Source organism: Mus pahari, chromosome 13 (genome assembly GCF_900095145.1).
Source record: "Mus pahari chromosome 13, PAHARI_EIJ_v1.1, whole genome shotgun sequence".
Classification (NCBI taxonomy): Eukaryota; Metazoa; Chordata; class Mammalia; order Rodentia; family Muridae; genus Mus; species Mus pahari.
Genome location: NC_034602.1, coordinates 57,537,558 through 57,549,346, shown reverse-complemented (window position 1 = coordinate 57,549,346; position 11,789 = coordinate 57,537,558). Strand labels below are relative to the sequence as shown.

Here is an 11,789-nt window from a genome sequence, read left to right as displayed (position 1 = left end):
TTTTTTTTTTTTCCAACGTTGGCTCAGTCAAACCCAGAACATCAGAAGTACTAGGCGGGTGATCTTACAGCAGGGCTCTCTCCCTAACCTGCAATTTGGTCACTTTTTGTTCGATTTTTATTTCTTTCTTGTTGTGCACTGTACTTCCTGTTGAACACTGGCTCTCATGTTTCAGGTATGTGGACGAATATTAGTCTAAATACTAATACGTGAGCATTTCCTATCTTGTCTTTCACCAGCTCTTTTCCTTCCAACCCATATTGAATTTTTGGACATCGGGGATGACTTGGGCAGCCTAGTTCTCAGGACTTTTTTTTTTTTTTTAATTAAGTAAAACAGAGTTTTAAAAATAGAAACTTTGCTAAGACAGCCATTTGGCATGTTAAGAATCGAACTTGAGTTTAATTTCTAAAATAAGTAATTTTAGAAATGCTTCTAAAATAACTGATATGCCCCTTGTTAAAACTGGGGTGGTGGTTGTTGGGGTTGGATGGATTCCAGGTGCTTGCTTTTTCCTTTGGGGTGAGGGATGGAATGTGTGTGGGGGAGTGTTGTACTCCATGCCAACACACACACACACACACACACACACACACAGAGAGTTGTGCACTGTATTCTTTCTAATGTGCCTCTCATATAATGGCAGCTATTTGGCTGAATTGTAGAATGTACCTTGAAGATTAAAATAAAGAATAAAGTAATGACTGCTTTCAGACAAGGTAGAACATGACTGTTAACACTTTCGCTTGGAGATTTTGCTTATTAAAAAAAAAAAACATTGCCTTGTAAGCAAAGCAGCATGAGTGGGCCTGTGTGTTTAGGACATGTATTTTACAGGTGACGTGAATGAGGAACGCCTTCAAAATTGTCTCTATTAGATGGGGACCGTGCAGTGCCAAGTCCCCAGCACCTAGAGTAGTGCACAGTGATTACTAAATTGATGAGTTTCTAACAATTAACCCAAACCTAATGGCCACATCTATCATCTTTTTACTGGTGAATAGTGTTTGGGACTTGTAAATCTCACATGGCCTGATGTTTGCCAGCTGATTAGATATTGCCTGTATCCACATTTGTATCTGTTTCGTTTTCATTTGTGACCCGAGTGTCACCAGGGCCCTCAGTGTGACTATGGATTTGAGAGTATTCACTGGAACCTGGTAGGCTCACACAGCTGAACACAGTGACTCCCCTCTCCTAGAATTTACCAATAGCCAATAGTTTACAGTAAGGGGTAGAGCCCTTTAAGCTCCACCCCCAGTCTGTGACTGATTGTTGACAGGGCCAGTCTCTGCTGGCCCAATGCAGGTAACAACAGTTGCTGTGAGTTTGTGATTTCAATGGCTGTGCCATGCCCAGAAGGGAGCATTTTACACCTTTCCCTCTTTCTTCTGGCTCTTACGTTCTTTCCAACCTTCTGCCGTGTTCCCCGAGCCTTCCTTAAATGGGATGGTAGAAATGTCCTGTGTATAGCAGAGCATTCAGTTGTCATATATTCTCAGCACCTTGAGCAGCCAGAGTCTGCAGTCCCTTGCAGAGAGAAGCTGAGAACAGCGTCTGTCTATAGTGTAAAGATAACTATTGAGATATGATGCCCTTTTAGCTAAGCAGTAGGCAAGTTAGCCACCGGGGCCTGTGACTTTCCTAGCCATGAGTTTTTGACTCAGTTTACAGTACTAGGCATGGTTTCTCTATGGGCCTCAGGTTTAATCAGAGAACAGTTGGTTTTTCCATATCAGCTGTACCAGTATTGCACAAATAAGCCCATATTCCCTAGAAGGTTATATTCTGTCTCAGATGAAGCTGTCTGTCTTTTGCTTGGGGTTGTCTCCACAACACCATCTCTGGCAGCATTGTAGCTTTCTGTTAACTATTTGTTGATTGACACAGTGCTTTGCAGTTTCTGTAATGCCTTCCTAAATGGTTCCAGTAACTGGTGCCTGTAAGAGCCTGGCTGATAGGATCACCCTGGTTTGATGGACATGAAACCAAGGATGAAGGAGGCCAAGTTAGTTCTCTCACAAGGTCTTAGGTCTCAAGTAGGAGAGCTAGAGCTACAGGCTCTAAATCTGTTGACTTCTGTGCTCTTTCCCCAAATAGCTTCTGAACATTGGTTAATAGAAATTCCCCTCTGCTTTCTCCAGTTGAGACCCTCTTCATGTCAGAATATGACAGAGAGAGTTCCTACATGAAGTGTTTCCAAATGGCACGTTGTCAGCACTGCTCACATGCTCTTCTGGGTGCCAGTGCGGATCATTTACGGCAGTCTTCTGGGTCACCTATGGGGAGGAACCTATGATAATACTTCATCCTGCTGGTGGCAGGGATTTAATCTAGCGTTCCTTTCAAACAAATTGTATTTGTTTTTCATTCATTTGAAATGTAAATTAATCAACAGCAATAACCCAAGTTATTCTATTTACTTATTATTTATTTATTGTGGGTGTGTGTTTTGTATGTACATATGCCTGTGTACTCCACGTATGCGTGCGGAGGCCAGAGAGGGAGGTTAAGCGTCCTGCTGTATCATTCTCCAGCTGAACCTGGGGCTAGGCTGGTGGCATTCGTTCCTCCTGTCTTTGTCCCCATGCCCCCACCTCCTGCTCCTCTCCCATCACTGTGGTCATAGATGAAACATGACCATACACAGCCTTTGCACAGATATTAGGAATCCAAGTTCAGGTCCCGGACATGCTCAGCAAGTGAGCCATCATCACTCAAGCCCACAATCCGAGTTCTTCAGATCAGACTCTCGTGGCTCTGAGAGGACCACTCTCCAGCTATTCCCTTTTGTCTTGCATGCCTGGTCACTTGGAGATAGAAATTTAAGCAGTGATGAATGAGCTCTGCTGATGTCTCTGGAATCTTGCCCAGGAAGCAGAAATCTTCCACGGGATATTAGACGAGCTAGAGAAAAATGCTGGCCCAACACGCAGTCCTCAAAGGGTAGGGAATCCTGGGTGTGCATTTTGTCTGAGCCACGTAGCCAAACCCTAACAGCCAAGACAGCAAACAGTCATGGCACCTTATAAGTCAACTCTCGGTTTTATTTAGTCCTCGACCGAGAGAGATAATTTGGTAACTTCACCAAGTTTCTGTCCAGTTTGTGGCTGGTATGTCAAGAGTTCTAACCAGACTGCTAAATTTGAACAATGACCTCCTCTGACAAATGACCTCTGAGGCATTACTAGACCATGACTTGTCACACAGCTCTGGTCATCACACAGCCCCGGTGTCCTTGGAAAACATCAGCAAGGATGTCAGCCCTTTGGCTTGTGTGGACAACGGGCTTTAAGTATCAGGGGTGAGGTGCTGATGGGAAGAGCTAATGGCCCCTGCTGTGTTATCTCTAGTGCAGCCTGGTGGTGGATGGTGGTGATGTTAAGAGTGGTTTGGAGTAGAAAGTAAGCTTTCTTCTCATCTTCATCAGTGTCATCCAGAGCCATTGTGCTCCTTTCCAGCTGTGACGGAGCCAGACACCATCCCTGGTGCTGTTGCTCGATCACAGCTGAGGCTTTTGTTATCCCATGACTCGGGAAGGATGTTGGCAAGGCCTCCTTCCAGGCCTTCCAGGGAGCGACTCTGAGATCATGGCTGTCTCTCCCTTCGCCCTTCAAGCTAGTCAGACTTGGTGAGAACCTTGGGCATCTGATGTGCACGGATGAACCTTGTAAGCGGGACAGCTTAGCAGCGGCAGAGGTGGTTTTGTTTCGAAGAAATAATTCTGGAGGAACGGAAAAGCTTCTTGTTCTTGGAACGGAAAAGCTACTTGTTCTCTGAGGTCGCACAGATTGTTTTGTTTATTTTTGTTTTCAGTGTCTTGTTTCCTTCATTTTTCCAAACTGAGTTTAGAGAGGTACAAGCCTAGGATTTGTTACCAAAATCCCTTACTCTTTTCTTGTTTGTGTGTGTGGTTTGTTTGTTTGTTTGTTTGTTTGATTGTTTGATTTTTGTTTTTGTTTTTTTGAGACAGGGTTTCTTTGTGTAACAGAGGCCTGGCTGTCCTGGAACTCACTTTGTAGACCAGGCTGGCCTCAAACTCACAGAAATCTGCCTGCCTTCTCCCCCAGAGCTCTAGGACAAAAGGCATGTGCCACCACGCCAGGCGAATCCCTTATTCTTATAACACATGTCTTTCCCAGTCTCTCTCAGGTGTCTTGGCACAGGCAGTTTTATCCTGTTGACAACCTTGCTTTGAGCTGGAGGGATTGCGCTGTTATTAACGAAGCCAGCTCTAGGACCAGAAAGCTCTCCGCTTGACGGGCAGTTTCTGTGGAGGACACCTGCCACCACTGCACAGTGTAGCCATTGTTCCTTCTCTGAGAGCTTTGTGGGCAGAGCCGTGGCTTTTAAAGCCCGGAGTTGAGTCCTCCTTTGTCTCCCGGCCTGCATTTCGGTTTCAGTGGAATCCGTTCCTGTCTATTCTGATTTCACTGTTACAAACTTAACATGTGTTTACTTGCACACGTGTTTCTTCTGAGAGTGCGTGCTGAGGTGTCTCGGTGGTAAGAGGAGCAGTGGGCAGGGTCAGAGGCAGGCAAGGGAGCTAGACTCAGATGCCCACTTGCTTGGGGTTGGGCAGAGGGAAACCATTGGATATGGGTTGTCTGGCGTGAGTGACATCACCAGCACCCCCGGGGAGAAGATTTTCCCACTATGTTCTGCTTCTTAGGATGCTTAGAGGATCCAGAGTAGCTGAAGGCCTTGGTGCCATGAAGCAGTTAAATCTTCCTAGGAGGTCATGTTAATTAAAGGACGGTTGTGCACCACACACGGGAGTGACATTTGGATAGGATTTTCTGCCTATGCTAACTTTGTGGAATAGAGCAAGAAAGTACATCTCTAGGGAAAGTTCTGTTTGTCTGTCAGCCTTGAAGTGTTCCTGGACACTGGGGTTTGAATTTCTAAGTGAAATGCTGCACAGCGATGCCCTTTCGGTGGACTGCCTGGGGCCCAGGAGTATTACAGATATCTTTTTTTTTTTTTCTAATTTTGAGGTATTTATATAATGAGATATCTTGAGGCTAGGATCCAGGTGTAAACAAAAATTTATCTGTTTCATGGTATCATATATATATACAAGTACCCTGAAGGCAGATTTATGTATTATTTTGAAGAATTCTCTGTATGAAACCAAGTTTGATAGTGTGGAATGTCCCACTTCTGGTTCTGTGTTGGCATTGGTAGCAGTTCAGGTTTTAGAATATTTTTAATTTTTGCATCAGGGATGACCAGGCTGTGACGAGTTTAGACTTCATTTACTAGCCCTTATTGTTCAGATAGAAGGCAATCTCTGGAGAAGGCTGATAAAGGATAGATATCCCATTCTTGTTCTGAATTCTCATGCTCCCTTTAAGAACTTTAATTGTGGAAACCACATATGTCAATATATATAAAACCAGAACATATCAAGAAGGAAATATAAGTATATTCTAGAAATGCTTTTATTCATGCCTTGATGTCTTTAGAGTATTCCATAGGATAATCCATGATGATATATGATTTGCTGTCTTGCATTTTTTTTTTTTTTTGGTTTTGGGGACTGAGGTTTCAAGTGAAGGTAGAGGTTAAAATGCTACTAATTTTGGCGTGTTTGTGATGGGTTGATGGATACCATTTTGACTTACCAAAAGGAATTGTAGGGTGATCTCTGAAAACCGCATTGGTTCTGTTCCTCCTTGCCTAGGATTTCAGTATTCGGAATGCATTGATGTTATCATAGCTACTAGTATAATTGATGCTAACACATGAAGACTTCTTAATCTCTTATCTCTTACTGCTCAAGAATTGCTGGCAGAGGATTATCTCATTTGATTTTTTTGGAGCTGAAGTTGCCAGCCTCAGTATTAGCATCAGACATTTTAACACTGTTTGTCTGAATGCCTTTTACCTTTAGCCAAAGTGTGGTTGTGTAGTGGTAAAGTAATTAATGGGTTGTTTTTATGGAGACATACATTTGATGATACTTATGGATACAGTGCACATTTGAAAAAACTTATGACTTATTTACTGGGGATTGGTTTTGCACAATAATTTTCCCTATTAGGAAACAAAAGATGACTAATGCCCCCTTTGTTGTTCAGCCCATAAAAGTGTGGTCCTATTCACATTGCAATACAAATTCATTCTGACTCCTAAACTACACAAAGCTTCCTTTATGGTCTCCGCTTTGGTGTCTTCCGTGGTGTCCTTTGAAGTTCTGAAATGTTTTTCGAGTTTGGTTGAGATTAAGTCTGGGTTTCATTTTGTTTCTTGAAACCTATTGAGCAACTTAATTTTCTGTTTCAGTTCCTAAGGGGAATGACTCCAGGCCTCTGTGTCCCAGGCCCTGCCAGAACATTCCTGTGGTTTTTCCATGGGGCAGATCAGTGTGCTCGTGAAACTTTAGTTGTAGCTTGTGTTTTCCATGGTTAATTAAAACATCGGGCTTTAAAATTTTCCACGGACGGACAGAGGGCATCACCCATCAGAGACCCTTTTCAGTAGGCCCAGCTTGTGCTCGGGGTACCCACGAGAGCTGTTTCTCTTCATTAGTCACTTTAACCCTTTGAAAGTTGTTGTTTGGGTTATATTGGGGGGCGGGGGGAGAGAACTCACAGGAACGAGAATATCAGCCCTACTGATGGCTCTTTGCCTTTGTCCCTCCAGGTTGAGCATCTGTAGGGAGCTGCTGTGCTCTCCCGCCAAGCATGCTGTGGTCGGATCTGCCCAGCCCTGGAAGAGGATCCTTCGCCGGATGGAAAATCCATAAAAGAAAGCTCTTGTGAAGAGCTGATTCCGCTGCCCACCGACTTAAGCACGCCCAGGTTGGTGTTAAGGAAGTTGCTGGAGAAAGTGGGTCTGGTTGGGGGCGTGGTGTTGTTCTTTCTGTAAATGTTTCTGAGCTAATCCTAAATGGTCATGGCCGGTTATTTTGAGAGATTCCCAGATTCGCATCAGCGAGGTTTTCTGATGAGCATGTGTAGTGTTTTCTCTCCTTTTCTGTCCTTTGTCCCCCTTCATCCTCTCTCAGCTTCCTCTTCTCTCTCATAGAGAGGAAGGCCTTCAGTATAGTTATGGACAAAGCTACAACCCGAGGCCACCCACGGCAGCCTCAATAGCCCTGGCTTTGTAGTAAAGAGAGAATGAGCTTCGTCCTCTCTGAGGCATTATTACTGATCTAGGTTCTTATGTGGGTGGGTGGCTCGTTTCTCTGGGGGTTCCTGGCTGTTCATACTTTGACAAAATTATAATACTTGGGTTTGGTTTTTCCCCAAACAAAAGCTATTGACCCATTCATTTTCAGCAACATTTGGCGTTAAGATGTTCATATAGAAAGGAAATGCCTCCACAATAGATGTTGATATAAACGTGCACTAATAGTCCTGTGTATCAGGAGAACGAAACAATGTAGAGAATGGAAGTGTATGTACAGGAACAGTTGCCACAGGCAGCCGTCAATGGTGGGCACTCAGTATGGACAGTCGGAGAGCAGGGACTGGCCTCGCTAACTTTGCATTCCTGATAAGTCACCCGGAATTCCCCTGGGCCGTTCCCCTCCCCCTCACTTCTAGCCTCTGGAGAAGAAGATTCACTGAGTCACAATGCGCTGTGACATAAGCCTGTCCAGTCATGGTCACAGTGGTTAGTGTTTGGAGGCCTCGGGGCTGACACTGAGGCATATTGAGAGAAGGCTTTTCCTTTTGTGAGGTTGCTAAGCTGCAGCTTCTGGAAGAACTTCATAAGCAATAAGTTGTCTAGGAGGAATAAGAGCAGGGAGATGTGGGAGGGGCAAAAGCTGGGGAAGGAGGGACACACGAACGTACACACATATACATGCATGTATATGAGCATATGTGTACACAGAAATACATATATAAGGTTTCCCAGATATACATGTATGTATAGCTATACATATGTACATAGATACACATGTAAGCATACCTTTACACACATGTACATATATATATATATATATACATACAAGCACACATATATATACATAGAGACAAACATGTCTTTGTGTGTATATATATATATGTATATTTATATATATATATCACATGTACACATATACACAGTAGAAGTAAAATGGCACACATAGACATGCACACATTCTAACACATTCACATAAACAGACACGCATGGGCCTATGTGCTTGCATACAGAGCTTTCACTCCCAACGTTTTCTGCTTCTCTTTACAGACAGACAGATTAGCTAGGTATCAGGTGATGGTTGCCTCTTGGCCACCCTGATCGCAGTGACTTCTGGCCTGTGGAGGTCTCAAAGTAAAATGACTGTGGGGTAGTCTCGGTTTCAACAGGGTTGAAGTGTAGAGGGCGGGCCAGCACGGAGTTAATGCGCAGTGTGGACGTATTGCATCTCTAGATGTAGGACAGGCTGCATGGAAGCAGGGATGGAGCTCAGTTCTGCTGGGTGGTGGGGGAACTGGCAGAGAGGACTGTTAGAGGAGAGATGGGATTTAGGTTTCAGGAAACAGTTAAAAATCTATTTAACTCAATTACTTGCTTTTTTGACTCTAAAAGGAAGGCTTCCCAGAGCCTATACTTAGAGCAAATTGCTGATAAGGAAGCTAATTCCTCATGCTGGGAGTGGTGTCTTATTTACTGTAAATACAATGGCTGGGGAGGCCAAATGACAGGTTGTCAGGAAGCTGCCCAGAGTTTAACAGCCCGGGCTGGGCTGGTGCTCTCACCAAACCCTCAGCTGGCTTCAGTCTCAGAAAATCCAAATGCATCAGTGATTGAAGCTGCCCCCCTTCCCTGCTCTTGTGAACATTAGACTTTATTTTCATTATTTGATTTTTTTGAAATAATTAACATTACTTGCTTATTTTAAATTTAGTAGACTTTTTCAGGGGATAAGTTCAGGCCTTAAAGGAATTGAGCAGAAAATACAGTTTCCATATAACTGTCACTATCTTTCCCTATTATTATTGATGTCTTGTATTAGTTTGGCATGATTGCTAGTATTGATATAGTTTATTAAAGTCTGAGATTTATATTAGGGTCATTCTTTCTGTTGTATATTCTTATGTTTTTTTTTCTTTTTGTGTGGTTTGTATATTTTGAAGCCCTTGATAATATATCTTTACATAGATAGTATTGTACTGGTTAGTTTTTGTCAACCTGACACAAACTAGAGATACCTAGGAGAAGGGAACCTCAACTGAGGAATTGTCTCCATCACATTGGCTGTGGGTGTGGCTGTGGGCATGGCCGTGGGCATGGTTGTGGTAATGGCTATGTGTATTTTCTTGATTGCTAATTTATGTATGAGAGCCCAGTCCACTGTGGGTGGTATCATTCCTGGGGTGTGTAAGAAAAGTAGCTGTGATTTTTCTTTACTAATTGTCTTTTGAATATAGAACCACCCTTTTGATGGCGACCACATTGATGCTATCACAATATTAAGAGCGTTGGTTCATGACCGCAAGAACATGGAATATATTTCCATGTTTTTAGGCCTTTGGTGTCTTTGAGCAGCGTGTTGTTTATCACTGAACTCAAACTGGGAAAGAACCTGGAGGTAAGAGCTGATACAGAGGCCACGGAGGGGTGCTGCTTGCCAGCTTGTTCCCCATGGTTTGCTCAGCCTGCTTTCTTATAGATCCCAGGACCACCAGCCCTGGGATGGCACCCCCACAATGGGCTGAGCCCTTCCCCATCCATCACTAGTTAAGAAAAAGCCCCCAAGCTTACCTATAACCATGTAAGATGTAGTTTTTTATGAAGGCAGTTTCTTAATTAAGGATCCCTCTTTTCTGATCACTCTAGCTTGTGCTGAATTGTCATCAAACTAACCAATACAGTGTCCTGCAGTGATATAATATAAGTTCAATTAATTTTAAATTACATCAATATAGGAAATATTTTTACTGATGATATCCTTAATAGCTGGAGAGTTTTGATGATAATGAAGTTCGGTTTATGGTTTTGTTTTTTTTTTTTTTTTCCTTCTCTCTCCCCCTCCTTCCCTTTCTGTCTCAGAATCTCCCTTTGTAGCAGAGGCTAGCATGAAATTTGGTACGTAGTCCAAGCTGGCCTCAAACTTGGGGTATTCCTGCCTCTGCCTCCAGATGGTGACGTTGCAGGTGTGTGCCAGTATATAAAGCTCACAGCTTTGATGTTATAAAACTCTCTCTTTAATCAAAGTTCACAGATATTCTTGTCACTCTTTTTTAAAGAATTTTTATTCTCGTAGGCCTTACATCTCAGTCTTTGATCCACTTGAGGTTATTTATGCCGAACGTCTCAAACGACCCTTCTTTTACTTTTGCATTTCCAATCTAGCGCCATTTGCCGAGAGAACTCTTTGATCCTTTGCTTGTCGTGATACAGTTTAGAAAATCAATTACTCATAGCTGTACGGCTTCTCTCTGGGCTTGCAGTCTCTGTGAAAAAGATTTGAGAACCAGACTTTCATTATGGCCCATTTCCATTAACAACAACAACAACAACAACAACAACAATGACAAAAACACCTGTTTTCTCAGAGATCTTCTATCTACATTTTTTTTCTTCCTTTTTTAAAATTTTTTTATTTTTTAAAATACTAGTGTCTCTGAATTTATCTTTGGTGGAAGACAATGCAGAGCCAATCTAGGCACATCCTCTAGAGCACTCTATCTGCCAATGTGTCTTACCTTCTTTATTTTTGGCACTGGGTATCACCAACTCTTACCACACGCTGAGCTTAGGTGCTGCCACAGAGCTATGGCCTCAGTCCTGTTTTACTTTAAGTCTGAGCAATACTTTGCTTTTCATGAAGATGATAAAGAATTTGCTATCTATTTTCTCTTTGAATAAAACATCAAACTTCCAATGACCTTTGCCTTAACCCTCTTTTGGAGATGAAAAAAATATAGGCAGTGAGCGTAACTCCTTACCCGCTCTTTACTTAGAATGGGTTTTGTTTTGCGGGGGAAGGGCAGTAAAGTTAAGGGTCCAGAAAGATTGATCCATTGAAGTTACAGTCCAGTTACATTTGTGAAGCTTCCAGGCTTTAATCATTTGACCATACACACCAAATTTGGTCAGTATATTCCCATTCACTGAGCCCATGTAAGTATTAAGAGCGAGGAGCCTTTCATTCCTAGAGACCACATTTGGTAAGTGCGCTGATAGAGTTTGGAATATTATATCTTTGATATTTGACTCTGTAGTTTCCGTATTAAATAACCCAAATATAAGTTTCCTTTAAAAGCCATGACAGATACCGTATGTGAGTGATGTGTCATCAATGCTTATGTATTTTAATGCAATTGCTGACACAGGAACAAACAGTGCTTTCTGGCTCCTGTACTGATCTGAGATGAATAAAAGATTTAGTCTGATTATACTGTTCCAGTAAGGTCTATATTCTTACACGGTAGCTCTTCGAAATGGAAATTTACAAATTAGCTATGTGCTCAAAGAAATATCGATTCCCAGTTTCACTCATAAGCAAAAGTAGTCTGTTGAATATTTTCACACGGACGGTATCTAAATAAGTAATTGATTTAAATAAGTAAAAAAAAATGAGCATCAGCACCGTGCTAGCTTGCATTACAAATTGTTCTGTGCAATCTGCCTGCTCGGCCCCTTTTGAGAATGAAAGAAAATGGTTTTTATTATAACTGTCATGTAGCTGACGCCCATCTGAGGACAAAATTTTGTGTCCCAGTAAGTTATTCCATGTTGACTTCAGAAGTTAAATTTTCTTGAGGATGCCTAACTCTCGCAGAGTTAGTTACTGCTCCACCTCTTTTTCTGGTGTCTGGTTCAAGTGTCTGCGTGACTAGAGAAGT

The 11,789-nt window shown here is 42.5% G+C and overlaps 1 protein-coding gene across 11 annotated transcripts in view; it reads left to right on the top strand.

Annotated features, from left to right (window-relative positions):
- The window catches only part of Apbb2 (amyloid beta precursor protein binding family B member 2), a 324,110-nt gene that overhangs the window by 70,387 nt on the left and 241,934 nt on the right, over positions 1-11,789 (top strand). For 10 of the 11 annotated variants that reach the window (XM_029545074.1, XM_029545073.1, XM_029545068.1 and 7 more), the window contains exon 2: positions 6,649-6,806. The gene's annotated coding sequence lies outside the window, so the exon portion shown is untranslated. Of the gene's footprint in view, positions 1-6,477; positions 6,505-6,648; positions 6,807-11,789 lie in introns of those variants that run through there. The other variant, XM_029545063.1, reaches the window with a different exon arrangement.